The sequence below is a fragment of the Tachyglossus aculeatus genome, chromosome 1 (genome assembly GCF_015852505.1).
Source record: "Tachyglossus aculeatus isolate mTacAcu1 chromosome 1, mTacAcu1.pri, whole genome shotgun sequence".
Classification (NCBI taxonomy): Eukaryota; Metazoa; Chordata; class Mammalia; order Monotremata; family Tachyglossidae; genus Tachyglossus; species Tachyglossus aculeatus.
The window spans coordinates 85,607,311-85,618,249 of NC_052066.1; the positions used below are offsets into that span (position 1 = coordinate 85,607,311).

A 10,939-nucleotide genomic window follows, 5' to 3' on the forward strand; every position below is an offset into this window, starting at 1 on the left:
CAACCCTATCATCCATATTTATTGAGCCTCCTCTGAACACCAAAAGTTGAACTGGGAGCCTGAGTTTGCCAAAGAAATGTAAAAATAAATTGGAAGGAGCCAACAATCTAATGCTGATGCCTGGTCCCTTTACAACTCTGGATCGATACGAACACAAAGTAAGAAGGTGTGTAGGGTTTTGCCAGAGATGGGATGACGTGGTCTTCCCTTGGCCCCTCTTAGAATGTGGGATGGCTGTGACTGGAAGGACACTGGTAGGGAACATGTTTATAGACAAAGTACCCTTAGATTGTTGAGGATACAATGTCAGAGCCCCAGAGACCTGTGGTGAGCCTTATTAGTGACTGTTTGTGATCCCGTGAAAAACTAAAAGAAAAAGACTGGTGAAAGCGCTGATGGGCTCTACCTGAGAGCAGGTGACTGCTGGCCTGTGGGGGTGGAGTGTGGAGGGAGACACGTCCTTCTCTCCCTGCTCCACCTGGTAAAAGGCCTGGAACAATGAATGACTGCTTCATTAACTCCCAGCTGCAACATCTAAGTCAGATAAAAGGCTGTTGCTTTAATTCACAAGGAGGCACACAGGGAAAGCACCTGGAGCAGAAGCATGCAGAGGAGAAGCAAGATGGAAGCACGCCAAGAGCAGCACTCAGAAGCAGTAGAAGGCAGCAGCACTTGGAAGCAGAAAGAAGAAGCATTGGCAGAACGGGCTCCCTTGATCTGCAGACTGTTATTGGACCCTTGGAGGAGTGGAGTGAATGAAAGTGTGTATGTGTCACTCCCTTGCACATTGGTAAAAATTTAGTAAAAATCTTTCCATAATTACCTTGGTGATCAGAGGTGTGGTTTGACTGCACTAAGTGCCACTGAGGCTTCCCCGGTCCAGGAAGGTTCTGGTTCATATAAGCCAGGGGGGCTCGTGACAAGACCACCAAAAATTGCCAGACTGGCCAGTTAAGTAGCCACTCCAATTGTCATCACTCTCTATATTAAGGATTCTTGCTTATTCACTCATTTATTCATTCATTAAATCATTTATTGAGCTATTTGCAGAGCACTATATTTAGTGCTTGGGAGAGTATGATATAGCAATAAACAGACACATTCCCTGCCCACAAAGAGCTTACATCTAGAAGGGTGGAGACAGACATGAATACAAATAAATAAATTATAGATATGTACATAAGTGCTGGTGGGGGGAAGAGCAAAGGGAACAAGTCAGGGAGATGCAGAAGGGACTGGGAGATGAGGAAGGGAGGCCTCAGTCTGGGAAGGCCCCTTGGTGGAGATGTTCTTTCAATAAGGCTTTGAATCTGGGGAGAGTGATAGTCTGTTGGATTTGAGGAGGGAGGGTGTTCCAGACCTGAGGCAGGACAGAACAAAGTCTTCGAGTCAGAAAAACCAGGTTTTCATCCCAGCTCTGCTGTTGCCTTGTGCAAGTCACCTCTCTGGGCCTCAAGTTCCTCATCTGTAAAATGGAGATATGATCCCTACTCTAGCTTTTTCTTAGACAGTGTACCCTGTGTGGGGCAGGGACAACGTGGGATCAGATTATCTAAGGCATAGAGTGCTTAACACTTAATGAATACCATTTTTGTTATATTATTTAGCACTGACAATTTGGAAAGAAACCTTGGACACTGATGGCATAACCCAGCAGCTTCTCTTCTACTTTAGAATGAGCTTGCCCCTCCACTGCGGTGACTTGCGAGTTGCAATTTGCAGGAAGAGGTGAGAATTCATAAATACACAATGTTAATATGCAATAACCAAAAGAGCGTGAAAATAGAAATAAATAATAAGTGGAAGTGGATACGGAAATCAGTAAAATCGCACATAAACCTATGTGTGTGCTATTGGAATAACTGCCTCATTCTAAAAAAAGTACTATCTCCTACATAGTTTATTCATTGCCACTTATTTGCTGCAACATATTCAAAACCTGTCTTAGATTTATTCATTTTTCCAGCTTTCTCTATTTTTTATGACAAGGTTATAAATTATCAACTTGCTCTGATACTGTAGTTATTTCTTAATTCTCTCCTGCACTTATGTCATAGAACATAAAGCAATACAGGGCCCTTAACTTGTAAATAAGTTAAATGATATGTGATGTCAACACCCAATTTATGGATTCTGCTGCCAAAGAGACCCATACCAAGCCATACATGTGGATTTTGATGGGTATGGGTAATATGCTGATATCATCAAGTTTGGGGTAGTGGTAATCTGTTTGCAACTTCAAAACTCATTATTTCTTTATTTGCATTCTGTATTTCAAGGCCATTCAAGAGAAACATAAACTTGAAGTGTAATCACTATAAAATTTGTTAAACTCAGTGCAAACATTTTATCAAGTAATATGTTCTGTAGTCAGAGATTTTTATTTTTGTGGAGCATGTGTTGGTGTGTGTGTGTGTGTGTGTGTGTGTGTATATGTGTGCGTCTGTGTTGGGTGGGGTGGGTGGTTCACTGAAACACTGTTTCACAGCTGCCTCGTTCCTGGGTCACAAGGTAATAATGTCTCCCTGGGAATGGGATTGGTCTGGTACTGGTTGTTTCATCATGAATTAGACTTCTGTGGAGTTTTCATTTCTTAAGACTACTGCCGTAAATGCTGTATCATCATTATGGGGCTTTCTCTTTGACTTTATTTGTGCCATTAAGTATAACCGGCAACATCAAAGGGGTGTATATTTCTTGGAAGGAGATTTCAGCTACAAAATATTTTGTTTTCTGATCTACATAGTACCTCAGTATATCTTCTAAGGGCCTAAAACTTTCATCAGGCAGAGCCCCAAGCATAGCATTATCTACCCCGCACCAATATTCTGTGCTATCTACATAATTTCTTGCAAAAACAAAAAGACCATTCAGAGTAGGAGTTAGTTCAGGTTTATCTGGCTGACAAGTCAGAATGAGCTTCATAAAAGCACTTAGAACTCATAGCAGCTGTTCTCAGTGGCACTCAGCACTACTGAGGGTGTGACAGAGGTGAGAGGAGGGGGCAGTGATCCCACCACAAGCACAGGCTGGCCCAGCTTTGCTTTTAGCCTGGCTCAGAATTATACCCCTTTTAATGAACCATCCAAACCAATCACTCCAGAGGGGCTGGAGCTTAAGCCCCTAACAGCTACTTGCATTTCAAATGAAATGACTCCCTTTCAAATTAAACATTTGCTGTCAACATCCAAAGTGTGTTTTACCTCAGGTTGAGCTGTCTTTGTTTCTCTGAGCCTCAGAGCTAAAGAAATGTCCTCTCTACTTCTAAGGTACCAGGAACTGCCTTATGATTGAATGAATCATCATCAATCGTATTTATTGAGCGCTTACTATGTGCAGAGCACTGTTGAATGAATGACTGCCTGGGTGTCCTCTGTAGCTATCAGCACTCAGAGGCAGACAGTTGGAGGCCACTGGAGTATGAGAAGCCTGTGCTAATCAGCTGGACTCCCTAAGAGCATAGTCAAACCCACGGCTGGTTCATTATCCCTAAGCATCATTTATAATGCATCTCTCTGCTCTCCATTAGAAGACAGTGGTAAAGCACTTCCCTATTTTTACCAAGAAAACTCTAAGGTTACACGACCAGAACAATTGCAGATGGACAGCGGGGCACTCTGGGAGAGACGTGTCCGCGGCATCACTATGGGTAAGAAACGACTCTAGGGCATAAGACAAGACAAGACTGCTCTCCCATAGCCTCTGAGAGTTTCCCATTTCCCCCTGCATCAAACAGAAATTTACAGATCTACCCCTCCAGTCCTTACCTCTCTCTTTCTCTACAGCCTCATTCATTCATTCACTCAATCACATTTACTGAGCACTTAATGTGTACAAAGCACTGTACTAAGCAGTGGGGAAAGTACAATATAACAATAAAGAGACACATTCCCTGTCCACAGTGAGCTAACAGTCTAGAGGGGGAGAGAGACATTAATATAAATAAATAAATGACAGATATGTACATAAGTGTTATGGTGCTGGCGGGGGGCGGGGGGGGGTGTTGAATAAAGGGAGCAAGTCAGGGTGACACAGAAGGGAGTGGCAGAAGAGGAAATGAAGGTTTAGTCAGGGAAGGCCTCTTGGAGGAGATGTGCCTTCAATAAGACTTTGAAAGGGAGGATGATTCCAGCACTTACTATATCCCACCTTGATTAGAGAAAGCATCAGCCTCCTCACTTACTTCCCTGCCTCATCTCTCACTTCTTCGTTCATATTTCTCTCAGCTGCCCAGATCCTTTTTCTGAAAAGCCATTTAGCCCATATTTCCTCACTCCTCAAAAACCTCCAGTGGTTGCCCAACTACCTCCATACCATACAGAAATTCCTCATATTGGCTTTAAAGCACCCATTGAGCTCTCTCCCTCTGACCTTCCCTCGCTGATTTCTTACTACAACCCAGGCCGCATGCTTCCTTCCTCAAACAACAAGCTACACTTTGTGCCTCCAGCTCATCTGTCCCATTGCCAAATCCTTTCCAGCGACCTCCCTCTGGCCTGGAACTCTCTCTTCCTTCTTATTTGATAGTCCACCATGCTCCCTACATTCAAAATCCTCCTTCAAAAGGCCTTCCTTGACGAAGTCCCCATATCTCCTGCATGCCTTCCCCTCTGGGCTGCCTATGCACTTCACTTATGTATATATCCTTATAATCCACTATTTCATTCATTTATTCAGTTGTATTTATTGAGCTCTTACTGTGTGCAGATCACTCTACTAAGTTCTTGGGAAAGTACAGTGCAGCAATAAAAACAATTCCTGCCCAGAACAAGCTCACAGTCTATTTCCCCTATCATTTATTTTAACATTAGTCTCCTTCTGTAGACTGTAAGCTCCCTGTGGGTGGTGATTGTACTTGCCACCTCTATTGTATTAGGAAGGAAGGGAGAGGAGGGAGAGTGAAGAGAAAGAGAGTGCGCAGGGTAGAGGCAGGAGAGAGAGTCCAGAGTCTTTCTTGCCGTATTTTTAGTGTGAGAGCAGCTATGGCATCTGGCCCAGGATAGACCACCTGGGCCAAGGCTGCTGCCAAGGATAGTGGCCTTGGCCCTCGCTACTGCCCAGAGACCCTGAGGCTGAGTCTCACAGGACAGGACAAGCTGCTGCAGCAGGTCCTGAAGACTCATGTCCCCCTTGTCCCTGCATCATCCAATAAGCTGTCCAGGAAAGATCAGGCCCAAGTGGACCCTCGGTTCTTTCTCACTGGGCTCAGAACCTGCTGGCAAAAAGGCCCAGGGTCTGGGGTTGAGGATAGTTTGAAAACCGACTGAAAGCAAATGGCAAGAAGCTTTACAGCTCTTCCGGGGCCTCGAGAAGTGCTTCCTGGAAAGGTATTTGTCCATATCAATTACATTTATTCTAACTTAGAGGGAGATCTGAATTTTTCAAGGGGGATTGGATCTGCTTTAAAACATCAAAATCCTTTTGGCTCAATTCAGTCAGAGATCCAGATTTAAATCTATTGGCCCAAAAGATTCAGAATTTTTAATAATAATAATGATGGCATTTGTTAAGTGCTCACTATGGGCAAAGCACTGTTCTAAGTGCTGGCACTGTTCCTGGATGTTTATTCGTTTAAGAGGCAAGAGATTTAGCCCTCTGGACTGTAAGCTTATTATGGGCAGGTAATGTATCTGCTAATTCTGCTTAGTACAGTGCTCTGCACAGATTAAGCACTCAATCAATACCATTGATTGATGGTATTTATTCATTGATCCCTGGCACCTCTGGACATCCTCTCAGTGGTGCACCTGGAGAGTTTCCAGTATTCTACCAGTCACAATTACAGGAGGGAGAGTCAAGCAGAGGCCTACCCATTCCAATACTAGCTTGGGCAGTAGCTAGTAAGCAGGAGACAATCTGCTACAAGTCAAAACTCACCTGTGCTGGCCAGCAGCAACATTGGAGAGAGTCGAGGGCAGAGATTCAGGTTTACTGTGCAGAAGGAGGTAATGGTAAACCACTTCTGCATTTTTACCAAGAAAACTCTACGGATACCCTAACGGGATGATTGCAGATGGAAGTGGGGCATTTTGGGAGAGGTGTGTTTATGGTGTCGCTATGGGTTGGACATGACGCGATAGCATAACAACCACCTCTGGACGTAATGGTTCAGAGCCCTAACACCTCTTTCATTTTGCAAAAAGGACTAAAGGGGTGGGAGGTCAATTTAGCATACACCCCTAAGAGTTGTAGACCAGGTTTCAGACTGAAACACAAAAATAGGCTTCACAGTGTAGGAGTGGTTTTCATAATATTCGAGACATGGCAATCAGGAGGAAAGTAGGAGATTCCACTTAAAGAAAATTATAAGGTTAAATTTTCCCACCAGTGAGGGAGAATGCTTCTATGAGACAATCTGATGGATGTTAGCATATATTTTTACTTGAAATGTTGGTGACTCTGCTAGTAAGCTCTCAATAAATATCATTGATTGATTGATCATATTTATGGTTAAGGTAATTTGGCTTTTGGTGTATCACTCTCTGATGAAATGGGAAATAGAATGGTCTAGTGGAAAGAGCACAGTTTTGTGAATCAGAGTTCTAATCCAGGCTCTGCTGCTTGTCTGCAGTGTGACCTTGGGTAAGTCATTTAAATTCTCTGCGCCTCAGTTACTTCATCTTTAATATAGGGATTAAGACTGTGAAGCCCCTTTGACACATGGACTGTAACCAACCTGATTAGCTTGTATCTACTTCAGCACACAGCACAGAGCCTGACACATAATAAATGCTTAACAATACCATTAAAAAAATAATAATCACTCTTCCAGTTGCTAATGTAGTCTCTTAATAATTAATCATATTTAGAATAATTTATAATAATAATAATTTAAAAAGATACATTTATCTTTATAAACAGAGAGCCACACAAAAACCAGACTATAAGCTACTTGTGGGCAAGGAAAATGTCTACCAAGGGCAGGAGAAGATGTGAGCCTGAAGAGAAGGACTGGAGATGTGAGACTGAGGAGAAGGGCTGGAGAAGTAGATTTGGGAATCATCTTCAAAGAGATGGTGGTTGAAGCCATGGGAATGAATGAGTTCTCTGAGGGAACAGGAATTAATGGAGAATAGACTGAGCCCCAAAATTAAGCTTCGAGGCACCCCCAACTGTCAGAGGGTGGGAGGCGGAGGAGGAATCTGCAATGGATACTGAAAAGGAGTGGTCAGAGAGATAGGAAGAGAACCAGGACATGACAGTGTCAGTGAAGCCTAGGTGAATAATGTTTCAAGGAGAAGAGGGTAGTCAACACTACCTAAGGCAGCTGAGAGGTATAGGAGGATAGAATGGAGTAGTTGCCATCAGAAGACGGAACAAACTTAGGGAAACTAAACAAAAACAATTTCTAGGACATAAATCCTATCAACTATAAGGACATCTTGACATTTGTCTCTTCCTCATTTCACTATGTTGACCTGAGACTGGCTCAAAGGGGTTGTGACTAGCAGCTAGCTATATTGGTGGTCTCTAACAAAGGATTAAATCTAGTAGGATAAATATTTTAAAAATCACTTTGCTTTCTTCAGTGTAGGCAAAACCTCGAATGGCCCACCTGTCACTGGCATGTGAAAGATGATAGTTTGGGGTCCTTTTTAAACACTATTTTCATATGTTCACAATAGTTTGTCAGTCAATCATATTTATTGAGCAATCAGTGTGTGCAGAGCACTTGGGTGCTTGGGAGAGTACAATATAACTGACACATAACTGAGGCACAGAGATGATAAGTGACTTGCCCAAAGTCACACAGTTGATCAGTGGCAGAGCCGGGATTAGAACCCATGACCTCTGACTCCCAAGCCTGTGCTGTTTCCACTAAGCCACGCTGCTTCTCTGTGTAATGTCATTTGAGCGGTAGTTTATAGTGTTTTTCCAGTTGCTTCAGGTGCTAAAAAGAATGGCTATCAATGGGGAACCAGTTAAGTGGGTGGGCAAGTCCTGCAGGACTGGGGTGGGTGGTCTCTGACCTTCCAGAGAGGATTAAGTCTTGGGAGGGTGGGAGTGGGGGGAGACTCAAGGAACTGTGTTTTGACAGATGCTCCTTGGTTATTTTAAGCCCAGGCTGTACCAACAGCTGTTCTTGCCCTAGAGACAATAACCAGGTTCTTGGACTGGGCAGTTCAACCTCAAAGGCATATCTTGTCTTTGAGGTTCCAAAGGCAGTCTCAGCTTTCTAGAGCAGTAAGCTTTTAAAAACGATATTTTCAGGGAGAGTCAGAAGGTTGAAGGGGATTTCAGAGAGAGAATATGGGGTAGTGATGGAGGAAGGCAGGAAAAAAGGAGAAAGAAGGGAGGACATTTCGGGTGAATGTTTCATTGCATAGGTGGGGTTTTGACAGTGTGTTTCCATGGCTAATAAATAAAGTGATATGCCATATTTAAAATGCATTTGGAAGATATTTCCTGAGGTGAATAGTCTGTGCATTAGACCTGAGAATGTCAAAAATCCTTTCCTCCCTATTCTAATTAACATTTCTCACTGAGAAATAAAGGCAAATATTTTTTAAAAAAGAAAAAATAAAGAACAGTATACTTCAACTGTTTAAATCACATGAAGGTCCTTATAGTTCAAGAAACCAGTATCTCAAAATAATGGGTATTTAATAGAATTTTGACCAGAGATCAAATGATTCTTTCCTGATTTTCTTTTTTTTTTACTGGTGCTTAAGTAAGGTAAACAGAAAAAATAGCATCTGCAGACGACATAGCTACTCCAAATGCCTGTCCCCCTCAGCTAAAAGTTTAGGTTCACAGCAGGAGTAATTGAACCTATGGAATAGAAACACACCCTTCAGTGGAAGCAAACCTTCCCATTAGTGCTACTTTAGGAAAAGGGCAAGTAAGATATTGTCTTCTGCCTTGCAAAGGAACCCAAGGGGTTACTTATCCAGGGAGAGGTTTAACAATTGTCTATAACATGATTAGTATGGTTTTGGGAGGATAAGCCTCGGTGTTTGCCAATATGGCTTCCCTTTGCTCCTTTAGGGACATACTGATTTGTTATTCACTGTTATAAAGAAGGAACCTTTTCCATTTCAAGTGAGTAACTTTTACTGTGCATCCACTACATACAGAGAACACTCCCTGGTTGCTAGGAGGAGCTGCAAAGAAAGAATAAGACACTATCCCTGCTCTCAAGCTTACAGTAGTTTGGACGAGGCATTTTTTCTGCCATTCCTCCTCGATGGAATACTCTCTCTTGTCAGCCCTGCCAAACCACGTCCCTCCTCTCCTTTAAAAACCCTCCTAAATAATCCTCTCCAAGAGAATTATTTGATTAACACCTACATCTCTCTGATCATACCACCCCACCAATCACCCTAGCAATCATCCTCTTTCTATTAGTATGTTAGTTCTTTATCATAATTATCTGATATAATTTTTATCCTATTTCATCATAACATTTGTATCTGCTTGGCTCCTATGTAACATTTTACGTTTCTCAAGGACATATTTTTTTTTTTTACTTCTTTTGACTGTCCCACAAACAATCAGTACAGTTCACCCAGAAGCTGAATAAATGTGGAGGAGGGAGGATAGAGTCAGATAGCATAAAAATAACAGACCTTAGTAAGAAATGGGAAGGATAAAAGTTGTGTGGTGTTCACAGAATGACTAGAGGGGGGATTTTATGGAAGAAGTGAATCTTGGTATCATAATGAGGATTACTGGAGAGTGTTCCAGTTTAGGGGGAGGTATGTTTACTGGTTTGGCAATGAGGGGATGTGGGGAAGAGGTGGGAAAACTGAAATGGGGAGCAGTAACTGGTGTTAGAGAAGGCCAGTGCAAACCAGCTGTGGTAAAGAGTCAAAGCGTCTAAGGGAAATGACATCAAAATCACCCTTAAGAAAGAGAATTCCTGTGGCTGCAGCACTAGAATGGAAGAAGTTGGAAGGCTGGGAGCCCTGGAGGAGGATGCCAAGAGGTTACTAAGGCCAGGATTAGAGTCTTTGTATGTTGGCTGAGGAAATAGACTGAAGGGGCAGAACTCAGAAGTTACAGAAAGAAAAACTTGCCCAGTTCTTGCTCACCTCCTTCTTCCTGCCTAGAATTTTCTCCTGCTTCAATTATTTCAGATCACTGTTCTCCTCATCTTCAAAGCCCTTCTAAAGTCCCACCCCCTCTAGGAGATATTCACCAATTAATTTTTCTTCTCCTCATTTCATAATGGCTCAACTATCACCTCTGCACTTTGGTCACCTCTCTACTTATGCCCTCACAATGACTTTAGCACTTCTGTTCATACTGATTTTCAAACCCTACTATTTAAGCCTCTTCACTTCCACATATCCATTTTTATATGATCTTCCTCTTTCTGTCTACCTTATTCTGTGTTTGTGTCCCTTACTAGACTGAAAGCTCCTTGGAAGCAGAAATTGTGTCCTCTAACTCTATTATTCCCTTGCAGGTGTTATGCTCTGAACATAGTAAGCACTTAATATATACTATTGATCTAGTATATGTATGCTTCAGGGGAAGAATTGCCAAAATTCAGACAAGCAGCATGGCCTAGAGGAAAGAGCACTGGCCTTGGAGTCGAAAGACCTAGGTTTTAATCCCAACTCTGCTACTTGTCTACTGTGTGACCTTGGGCAAGTCACTTAAATTATCTGTGCCTCAGTTGTCTCATCAGTAAAATGGGGATAAAATTCTACTCCTCTTTTTTTGTTTTTTAATGGCATTTGTTAAGCGCTTACTATGTGCAGAGCACTGTTCTAAGCACTGGGGGTGGATACAAGGTGATCAAGTTGTCCCACATGGGGCTCACAGTCTTAATCCCCATTTTACAGATGAGGTAGCTGAGTCTCAGAGAAGTTAAGTGACTTGCCCAAGGTCACACAGCAGACATGTGGAAGAGCCGGCATTTGAACTCATGACCTCTGACTCCAAAGCCCGTGCTCTTCTCCACTGAGCCACGCTGCTCCTCAATGTCCGT

General features: G+C 42.7%; 1 non-coding gene across 1 annotated transcript; it reads left to right on the plus strand.

Annotated features, from left to right (window-relative positions):
- The first annotated feature begins 5,729 nt into the window (after positions 1–5,729).
- LOC119935830 lies at positions 5,730–5,867 on the plus strand. The gene has a single exon (XR_005453457.1). It is a non-coding gene; the product is annotated as a small nucleolar RNA SNORA7 (small nucleolar RNA).
- The last annotated feature ends 5,072 nt before the right edge of the window (positions 5,868–10,939 follow it).